Below are 10655 nucleotides of genomic sequence, written 5' to 3' on the forward strand. Positions count from 1 at the left end.
ATTTTTCAGATGTAGAGCATTCCGAACCAATTGAATTAGTGAATGAATTTACTGTCCATTTTTAAAGCCGGTAAGCGGTAGTACCAATATCTTTTAGTGAATTTACCGGTAAGTTACCGGTAATTAAGAATGAATTTGCGAAAACTTCATGCTTATATGAAAATGAAATTCAAGCCCCACACAATCCGAGATCAGAATACAGAATGATCAATGGCTCTATCGAATCGTTAGTCTCCCCTGACAATTTTGTTGAACAACTTTTTTCTGGTTGTCTTTTGATTTTTGGCAGTAGAGTTGTAAAAGAGAGCTGTGTCGCATGTTAAAAAATATTTATTTGTGAACTCAAAGTTGAATTATTTCGCCAATAAACAGACCATTTATTTGGAAGCGTGCAGGTTTGTAGTGCTTAGAAAGACGCTCCGATACATACCCAAAAAAATGGTCCAAAGGTCCATTTGTGGAAACGCTAGACATCGAAAATCAGTATATGGTTTCGGTTTCGGAATCTATTGGACAGCAGCGTCAAAAAAAGTTTGACAATGGATAGTAGAGAGTAGTTCACCAGGAGTCCAACGATACTACAGAAGCCGTTGGCCGTCGTCTCCAAGATTGTTATAAGAAATTGAGAAAATTTGACTGTATCGGAGAACTTCCTAAGGGCTTCTCTGCCGCCATAAAGCTACTAAAAAACGGAAAACTCATCAGACCTCGTTACTACAGATCTCTACTTTCCAATGATACCAAACACGCGTGGGTAGAGACTCGACGAATGTATTTTTTATTAGTAAATGAAGAATAATTATCGACAGTCTCAATACTCTTTCTTCGCATTAAACGTGATAATATCAATCTAAAATAGTAAATTACTCTTCAAAATGCGCCTTGGAACTGGTTTCACTGGCAACACTAACGACTCTTCGTAGCCAATGCGAATAGTAGATAGCTAAAACTTAGTTCGAGGGCCAATATCGTTATAATGTTCTACGGCAAAAACCGGTTCATAAAATTTTATTTACCGAGAAACGGTAATCGTCATTACCTGTTTTTTATCGGTTTTCAATTGTTGGTTGCATGGCCTATATATTCGCAAAAATAGTTTCCCAAATTTTCATTAATTTTTTATTGGCAAACGTTTCGCCACGAAAATTTGTGAAAATCGCGAAAATTTCAGAAAATTCGAGAAAATATACTCGCGAATGCCCTGGTCGGTTGAATAATTTTTAACTACAACCTCGAACAGTGTGACCCAGTCCTATCCTTGAACCTACGAAAGTGAGATGATGCAATCGATCAACCACATTTTCATATTTCACGTAGAGAACAAAAAGGTGTGAATGTTGGTAGCATAAACATTTGCATTCATCTTCAGTTAAATCGTTTCTTCGGAAATCTCCATTGGTTTTATTGTAATGTGTTACTTAACAAGATTTAGGAAGATTTATACGATTGTAAATGCGAAAATTGTAAAAATTTGATACGGTTAGTGGCATTGAACAGTTAGACACCTTTCGAGAGTTCAACCGAAATAAAGGTGCTGTGGTGTTATATACCAAAAACTAATGTTCGTTTTATGATGCTAACCAAATGTCATCGGAGCGCATATATAACATAACCAACGGTCTAACGAATACATATATTATATATTACCAATGTGCATGACAACAAAATAGAAATTCCCCACTGATAATTATCCTTAAAAAAGTATACCAATAAAACAACTCAAATCGTCCATACAGGCTCGGTAGGATGTTCGGTTGTAAAACTTTACTGTTTTCCTATATTTTTTCCGATCATTTTTTCTGTTTATTTTTTTAAAATATTGAACATTGGTTTGGGTTACAGCACAACCGATAACTAAAATAACCATTTAGCATGGTCATTGCATTTTTTACGTTCATAAAACTTTTTTGGTAAAAAAAAATTATTGGAAAATCTTCAAGTTAAACCAAATAAACAGAAGTGAATCAACCGAATGGGAATTATTAGACGTTGGCGAAATGTTTTAGAGAAAAAAAGATTTCCGCAAAACAGAGGCCATAAAAAATGTATGCGCAACAGTAATTGTAAAATTAAAGTAAATATTTTACGAAGCACAAGGGAACAAAATATATTCTTCCATTGTTCTGCGATTTGCTCTACATTTTTCGGCTATTTTTTCGGCAAATAAAAAATGTTTATGAAGACTCGCGGTTCCATTATGCAAAGACATTTTTTACAGAGCGGCTTCTCATACTTCATCATAGAAAATAATTCGAAAAGCCGACCAATAAATATTTTTTACGGCGACAGAAACATTGCCAATAAAGGTCGTTCCTACCGACGAAGTTCTTAGAAAGTTTGGAAATGAGTAATTACGTAAATAGTCACCTCAAAGTAATAAGACAAAATTCTGCTTGCTCATCAATAAAGTTCTAAAGTGACATACCTCAGCGCAAGACAATTTCGATAAAATCATACCCAAAACCAAATAGTCAAATGTAGAAACGGGACAGACCGTAACAGAACGTAACAGAATTGTAAGAAAAATGAAGATTCGTGTGAATTTATCGTCGCGTCGTCAGCATATTTGAAACGGATCTGATTCATTAAAATTTCATTTTTATTATAATTCGCTAATGTTACACGTGTTTGTATCATTTAACATTCCACTCGGTCAGCCTTTTCTAACATCGATACTTATCGTTCGAATGCTTAATTTTCGGCCAAAAAAAGATAGACTATTCCAGCCATGAACAATGAGGATGAAACATGTGGCTTCGGAGGTGAGTTGGTAACCATAAACCCTCAGTGAAAATAATATGTACTTGCATCGAAGAAAGCGGTCGTTAGCGGTTTCTGTATCCTTTAGACCTTTCCAAGGCTCTTTCTCTCTCCTCACAAATTCTACAGAAAATCTCCTCAATTTCATCAAATTTTCGCTTTATCTATCATCTCTCAATCTTGAATTCATCAGAATGTTTGGCACCATCAAACATCTGATTTCTTTGCAGTGTACTCTATCTACACAAAGGGTGTATGAGTTAACTACTCATTTCCTTTTTGACACGGATTGGTATCCGATTTAACATTTAATTTGATTGCCTTAGAAACACCCACAGTATATCCCAGCAAGCAAAACTTACGAGACAATCATTTTAGGGTGAACCGAAAAGGAACTGCGTATCAAAACTGGAAAACATTTACGACTCAGACATCAAGTGAAGAAGACTAATTACAGACATTTCAACGTAATGCAGCCAGTAATTAATTAATAGTTTTTCTATTACTTGCAAGTCGCCAGTAATTTGTTAGCGAACGCAACGATGCCAACAACATAAAATTAATTTTTCTTTTTTTTTCTTTCTGGATAATATTTTTGTACATTGCAACAAAACATCAAAATTTATATTTATTATGAAAACAAGACAGACGTTTCAAATAAATCACGACAACTACAAGCGTATGCACTTAATATTTAACATAAAAAGAAGGAAAATATTTAAAGACTTCGGAGGAATTATTTTTTCTATACGACAAGACAAAAAGGCAAATTCAAACCATATACACAAAACACCATTATTGATTATGTTTTTGGATGAAGATGTGCTCAAGGATATTAAATTACGCTTAGGGCGACATAATTCGTAACAATATCCTATGCAAGTTGGAAGCAATTAATTTGTCCCACTCAAATTAAATTGTGAAATATAACGCCTTGTGTTGCCGTTATACACATAACATCAGTTGTTGTTGTTGTAGTTATTTTTCAATCGAACTAATAAGCGATATAGAGAGATGCATGATGAAGAGAGTGGAGGAGACCCAGATAAAAAAAAAATATCCGTCGTCGTTATCCCTTAACGTGTTTTATCTAAAACAAACGAACGGAAGCAAAAAATAACTTTCAAAGGAATTTTACAAATTCATGTCGTGTTTTTTGACATCGAAAATATGTTCAACACTCTGTTCGTAATTTGTTTTTCGTTGACGATATTAGAACAGAAAATGTTTTCAATTTTATGAATTTCGAAATAAAAACATGTTTTGTCGCAACAAACTTTGTACATTACGATGATATTAGAAATCAGCGGGTTTTTTTTCTCTCTTCTATACTTTGCTGTCGTTAGAAGTTTTATAATAGAAGGAAAATGAAACACTTGCGAGTGATGTGCGTTGCGTATAATATACAATTTAATCGATGATGGTCTAGTTCGATTAGTTGTGAACCCGATATGTCACTTAATACATTAAACACAAAGTAAATGTTTTAGATTGGCATCAGATTGAATGTACAATTTCAGCAGATATTTCCAATTAATTAATTAAATCGATTCGTATGGACACACTTTTAAGAATGCTTAAATTTGTACATGCACATGGTCAGGCATGTCAGACAATTATGTGGGACTGTGCGATAAAGTGGTTCAACATTTTGATAGGCAAAATATTATTTGATTATTCCAGACGTACAAAAAACGGGATGAAATGACTGTGGTGATTTATGGTTCTCGCATAGAACGTCACAGCTCCGATGATTTATAAGCACTCGCTGTATGCTCGAGGCATAAAAAAACCTTAACTCTTTATGCAATTTTCTGTACGCTCATGCTACGACATACTCTGGTTTCAATATTTGTAAATTCATCCCTTGTTGTGGAAATAAATGTCATGTCACAACATGTGCCGTGAACTTTAAATTTGCACTTCTATTAGCCTGTCATATTGTTGACATTTATATTCTGTTGTATCAAGTCAAAGTCTTGGATAGAATTTAAAGCCAGCAAGTGATTATCGGTCTGCAGTTTGGACAATAAAAAAAATTCTTTATCGATTGGCAATATTATATTCAGAATTGGAAGAGACGCATATTATGGCTACAAGGTCGCTTAGAAGCTAGAACCTAACCTCTTCGACAACTGTTTTTGTTCAATTAACCGCAGTTACAGACGGCAAGCATATGACCAGTATTATTATCATGTCTATGACTTCAATCTATCAAAGTATTTTTAATCTGTTAATTTCAAATCTTGTACTTCAATTTTTTTAACACGCATTTTACTATATAAACGACCATATTACCCACAGCTTGTCATTATTTTTGTCGTCGTTATCGATAACAGATGAATAGCCGTATGTGACAGGTGAAAACTTGTTAGTATAGTCTCCACCTAATGCTCTAACTTTGAGAACTTTGTATTCTATTCTCCCTACACAATTCTTGAGAGTCATCCCTAATTAGTTGATCAACTATCGTGAGTTCACTGTCACCAATAAACGCCCACTATAACAAATTACATTTCATGGTAGATGCTACGATACTTCCGTAAGGCTCTACTTGTCCTGCAAGTTTTGAGTATTTTTCGGTTGAAAACTTCAACTCCACATGTCTCAGTGTGGATGAATTTTAAACCCAATATTTTTGCCCGCAAGTACATGCAATGACCTCACTAATGACACCCTACACGACCCTGTACAGCTCGTGTAACTGTAAGAAATGTCTGTAATAAAAGTGCATGTTTTCGGTTTTTAATCACCCCCCACTACACAAGCTGCGAAGAATTTTTTGGAAAGTGGTTTCGGCTTCTAGGATCGAATACCTTTCTGGGCACATATAAAAAATTGAAATGGAAAATATGTCCGATACCGATAGGCTGTCTTTCAAAAGAATCCTTCTTTTGCTAAAACATCTTGGCTGCTTCTGTATTCGGTGCACTAGCAGATGAGTTCCATGAAAACCTCTGAGTTCTAAGAAAAATCCTCTAAATTTCAAGCTATTACAAAACGTTTTTTTTTTTTCATCACGGAACAGGTCATGGAATTCGCCATAACACTCATCACCGCTGTTGAAAAGAGATTCGATTACGGGAATTGGTTTTTTAAACGAATCAGAAGAGTTACAGGTTTGAAGGGTCAAGTTTTACTAAACCGAAAAGACACATAAAAGCCATGAAAAAATTGGCAAGCGAACACCGGAAACTAATCAACCGGTGCCCAAGATTTGATGCTGTAACACATTTCTCTACAAATAGTCATCTGCAACACAGATTCTGCACCATGTGAAATAAATAACTTGAGTCTGTGGCGCACTCTCACATTTTATTAAAATAATTTTTTTTTCGTTGGAATAGATCGTCTATTAGATGAGTGAAAAAGCGAGTTTGCTCCATTTTTAAATGATTATTTCATCCGCGTAAATACGCATTAAATCAAATTAAATGGTATGAATGAGCCATCAGTTCGAGACGATCATCACATCTGAGAGTATAAATGAAGACATTGCTAATAGCTTCATCACAAAATCATTTTGTTGAATTTTATTGTGCGCATCGTACTGAATTATGAAATGAAAATTTTTTGTTTTTATTTTTCTTTGGTTTGTTTTTTCATCGGAGACTTTTCTCTTCAGATTCGCTTTTATTTGTGGTTCTTTTTCTCAAAAAAATTTAATTGGCGCCACTGAATTACTATTTTCGTTAAAAAAAACGACAAAGACTCATCTCTTTAAAACGATTATTGCGGCTGTCAGCATAATTAACTGCTATTATTACATTTCTTCTGCAACATTAAATTCATATCACGTCAATTTATTTTTGGAGTGGTGACAACAAAAATATATAATGCACGCCAGTGCGTTTACTCGTATTATACACAAAATATTGAAATATGTTCCGCACTAAGCCAATATATATACACGAAAGTAGAAAAGAAATAAACACAAAAACGTTAAAATGTAATTCCTTTGGTGATTTGTTTGTAATTCTATCGTAATTAAAGAGTGCATGAAAAACATTTTACAAAAAAATTTGTCTTGAATAATTTGTGTAATTAGTGGCTTACACGGGTGTGTATGGGTTTTTACATGTACGAAACATTATTTCACTAAATTCACTTCAATCTCAAAGGAATTGAGCGAGACCATATTCACGGTATAAGACATCGAGGATATGTTCGGTGTGTGTATACGACTTTCTTTCATGTTCCATAATTCTAAATATATAAATTATTTACTGAATGTGTAATGTACTAGCTGTACGTCGAGCTGTACTACATAATTCCCCTTTTTATTTTAAAATATAATATCGTGTGTACGTACACACACTCAGCATACCTCTGCTCCACATTTTAGAAAATTTAATGTATCCGAATTATGTAGATTGAGTACCGGGGTCTGGGTTAGTTATCATTTATGAACAAAAGCATTTGCAAAATTCATTTATTAAGATTACTTTCTGTTGCTAACGGTGGAAATCAGCACTAAGACTGAGCATCTCCTCAGAGTTTTATTTTTTAGAAATATATCCAACGCACATGTTGAACATTTTTTGGTGTTCAATACGGTACAGCAGGTTATTTGTTTTTCCAGGCCAGAAACATAAACAGTTGCTGATGTGCTGTGCGGTGCTGTTATTGTTGATGGTTTTCATATCAACCGAAAACCGAAATTCTGTTGTTGATGTCGTAACTTCTGCAGTGTTATTGAGGAAACATAATTTAACGGAAAAAAATATTCGTCCTTGTCCTGACGATAACCTTCGCTCAGGGCCGGATTAGCATTTACAGCGCCCTGGGCAACGAGCCTTGCAGCGCCGCATGAAAAATTTATTAAAGAAATTGTTTCGGAAACAATGTTTCCTACATTGTCAACCAAATCAAATAAAATGTTTTCAACATTTCCTCAAGAATATTATTTTCTAAGTAATGTGTAGTTAGAAACGGCGAGCGAGGCGAGGTGGCAAGCTTATGATAACATATAACCATATATGAATGAGAGATATATGATATAACCAGAGTTTTCGTGATTAATTCGCAAAACTTTCCCACAAACAAAAATCAAGTAAAGTTATAAAAAGGTTTCGCTCGTATTTTTCGGGATTTTAAGTTTGAAGTTTGTAGAATGAATCCGAAACAATTTTTTCTTGAAATTCTTCTTGAAGAACAAATCAAATCAAACAAATTTATTTAGCAAATAGCTATTTTCAAATACAAAGTTCCATAATCACAAACATTGAAAAATGAACACTACAATTCAAATTTACATCACAATTCTATAGTTTCATTCAGGTGTTCTTTCAATTTACACTCGAATGTCCTCTCATTATTCTCACTTTTCACTTCCCTTGGAAGATCGTTAGAACATGAACGCGTTGTGAGGAAAAACCAAGAAAAAAACGTGATTTTTTGACACAATATTTGTGATACTGTTACAGTTTCATTATATTGCGAGATTTACTCTACTTGGTAAGGCAACGCACTGCTCCTAGCATGAACACTACTTTGACAAACGTCGAATTTGGAGGCTTTTGTGATGAGAGCTACCGCTTAAGATTGATTGTATTGTGTGTTTGAGCTCACACAACTAAAACAAGTCACCTATCTTCACAAAAGAAACGCAGTGCCTACTGTGACTTCATCAGCCTCCAAATATTTCTTATGTTCATGCTAGGAGCAGTGCGTTGGGTAAGGTCATGATTCGGAAAAAACGACTTGCGTTGAAGCAATTTCAAGGATCTAGGACTCGGGATCCCAAAAGTGTTAGATCTTGAAATTTTGGTAGTTGGCCTTGGATTTCGACAAAAAAAATCGCGAATATATGCCATGAAAATATATGCCAATGTGCGGAAACGGATTTGTTCGGCAGCTTTTCCAGCTGCTTTATTTGTTCCAAACTCCCGTTGTCCGGCGATCATGAGCAGGTTTCAGCTCATGAGGAATTTTCAAAATTTTCGAAAATTCCTCATGAGCTAAAAGCTTTTCATCATCCGACTATCACCGGCGGCTGACGAAAATGAAGCAATGGAATGGTTATTGAAAATTATTTATTGTGTCTTCAGCCAGAAGCCTCAAAGTTCAACTTTTCTTAAGCAGGACCATCATAAAAACGCTTTAAATAACCAAATACGAACAGCCTTGGGTTAGTCGATGTGCGTGTATTATTCAAAAATATCAAGTTAGATATATGCATTTCTTGTAGCTCACATTTACCCCAAGAATGTAATGTACAGACGCAAGCGAAGCGAGCGCGAATTTTTTTTAATCGACGTTGATTTGTGCATGACTTATGTTGAACGTGAAATGATTACATTGTCGAGAAAATTTAATTTCTAAGCGTCCCTATTTTCCCAGCGCCCTGGGCCGGGCCCACTTTGCCCATGGGTTAACCCGGCTCTGGCCTTCGCTCGTTGTTTACAGAAAACATTTTGGAATATTTCTTTGTATATAACTTATGGATTGGTTGAGGCATATAATGCGCAAATCCATAAGTCAATGTTCAATAATTCAAATCGCATGGTTCGAGTTAGGTAGTTTTGGAAGAAAAAAAAAATAATTCCTTAACCGTTTTAGGTACAAAAGGTTTCCATTTAAATTAAAATCAGGTCGGACGTATATTCGAGTCAAGGTTACAACTGCAGATGTCAATGAGCGACTCGTCTATAGATACTATAAACTCTGTTTTAAGTCATACCCAGCGGGTAAAGGCGAGAGAAAAGGGTGACACATAAATCAGTCACACTTAAAAACGCAATGCCACTTCGGCCCTGCGCCCAACAATTTTTTTTTTGAAGTATTTCTACGTAAGACTTTGCAACTGTATTGTTGAATTCCATAATAGGCAACTACCGACCATCGTCAGGAATTCCAGCGAAAGACTTGCGAATTTCTTTGTTCAAAGAATTGAGTTTTCTTACGACTACCAATAGTTACTGTCTTGCTGGTACATTTTTTGTTGAGGTGTATGGTAAGGTTGCATTTTGAGCCGAGGGCGAGGAATCAAGGAATATATCGAACTTTGACAGACCATGATACCCACTTACACTAAAGAATGTTCAAAGTTTCCCTGTTGTTAAAGTAGATTACGTATCTATGGGAGAACTCATGGAAAATGAATACGAGGAAACCCTTGAGCAAGGACACATTCACCGAGTAGATCCATTTTCCATCATAATCCCATTGATAAGTAAAAGAAATTTTGAGACACCCACTCAGCTCTGTATCAGGCTCATTTAAAAGAGCACTAATTATGCAAGACATTTTTTAGCAATGAACGATACTTTCAACCGAATAAACGACAGTCGACGATACGCTTGCCGTTTAGTTAATAAATATAGGTTTTGTGATTTTAAAACTTTTGACTGTTTCTCTTAACGATTGTAATTTAAACGAGATATTTTTTAACCTTTTTTAACCCGTTCCAACATAGCAACATTAACGTCATTCTAATTTATTGTTAATTCGAAAGGAATTAAAAGTTCGAGTGGAACGTACCATTTTGTAATATATTCAGTCAATTAATCGAATTAATAATATTTTCGATGAATAAGCTGCTGTATGCATGTTCTATACGAAACAGAATGGCATACAACCAATAAACAATTGCATATTTATTTAAAACACATCACTTTTAATTGAAATTTTTTTTTCAACTTAAGCAATTCAAAATATAAATTAAAATGAAGAGAAAAAAATCACATTTCTCAAAACAAATTAGAGTCAATTGAATTGAACTTAATATTTTTTTTGTGTGGATCTTATTGAGTGTAACTAATTTCATATAAAAAAGTTCTTTCAGTGAAAGTGTTTTTTAAGTGGAGAATAGTTTCAATTTTAATCGGAAATTTCAATTAAATTTTATTGGATATTATTTTTATGGTACCTCGGAATATAACATCACATGATTG

Source organism: Bradysia coprophila (assembly GCF_014529535.1).
Source record: "Bradysia coprophila strain Holo2 chromosome IV unlocalized genomic scaffold, BU_Bcop_v1 contig_84, whole genome shotgun sequence".
NCBI lineage: Eukaryota > Metazoa > Arthropoda > Insecta > Diptera > Sciaridae > Bradysia > Bradysia coprophila.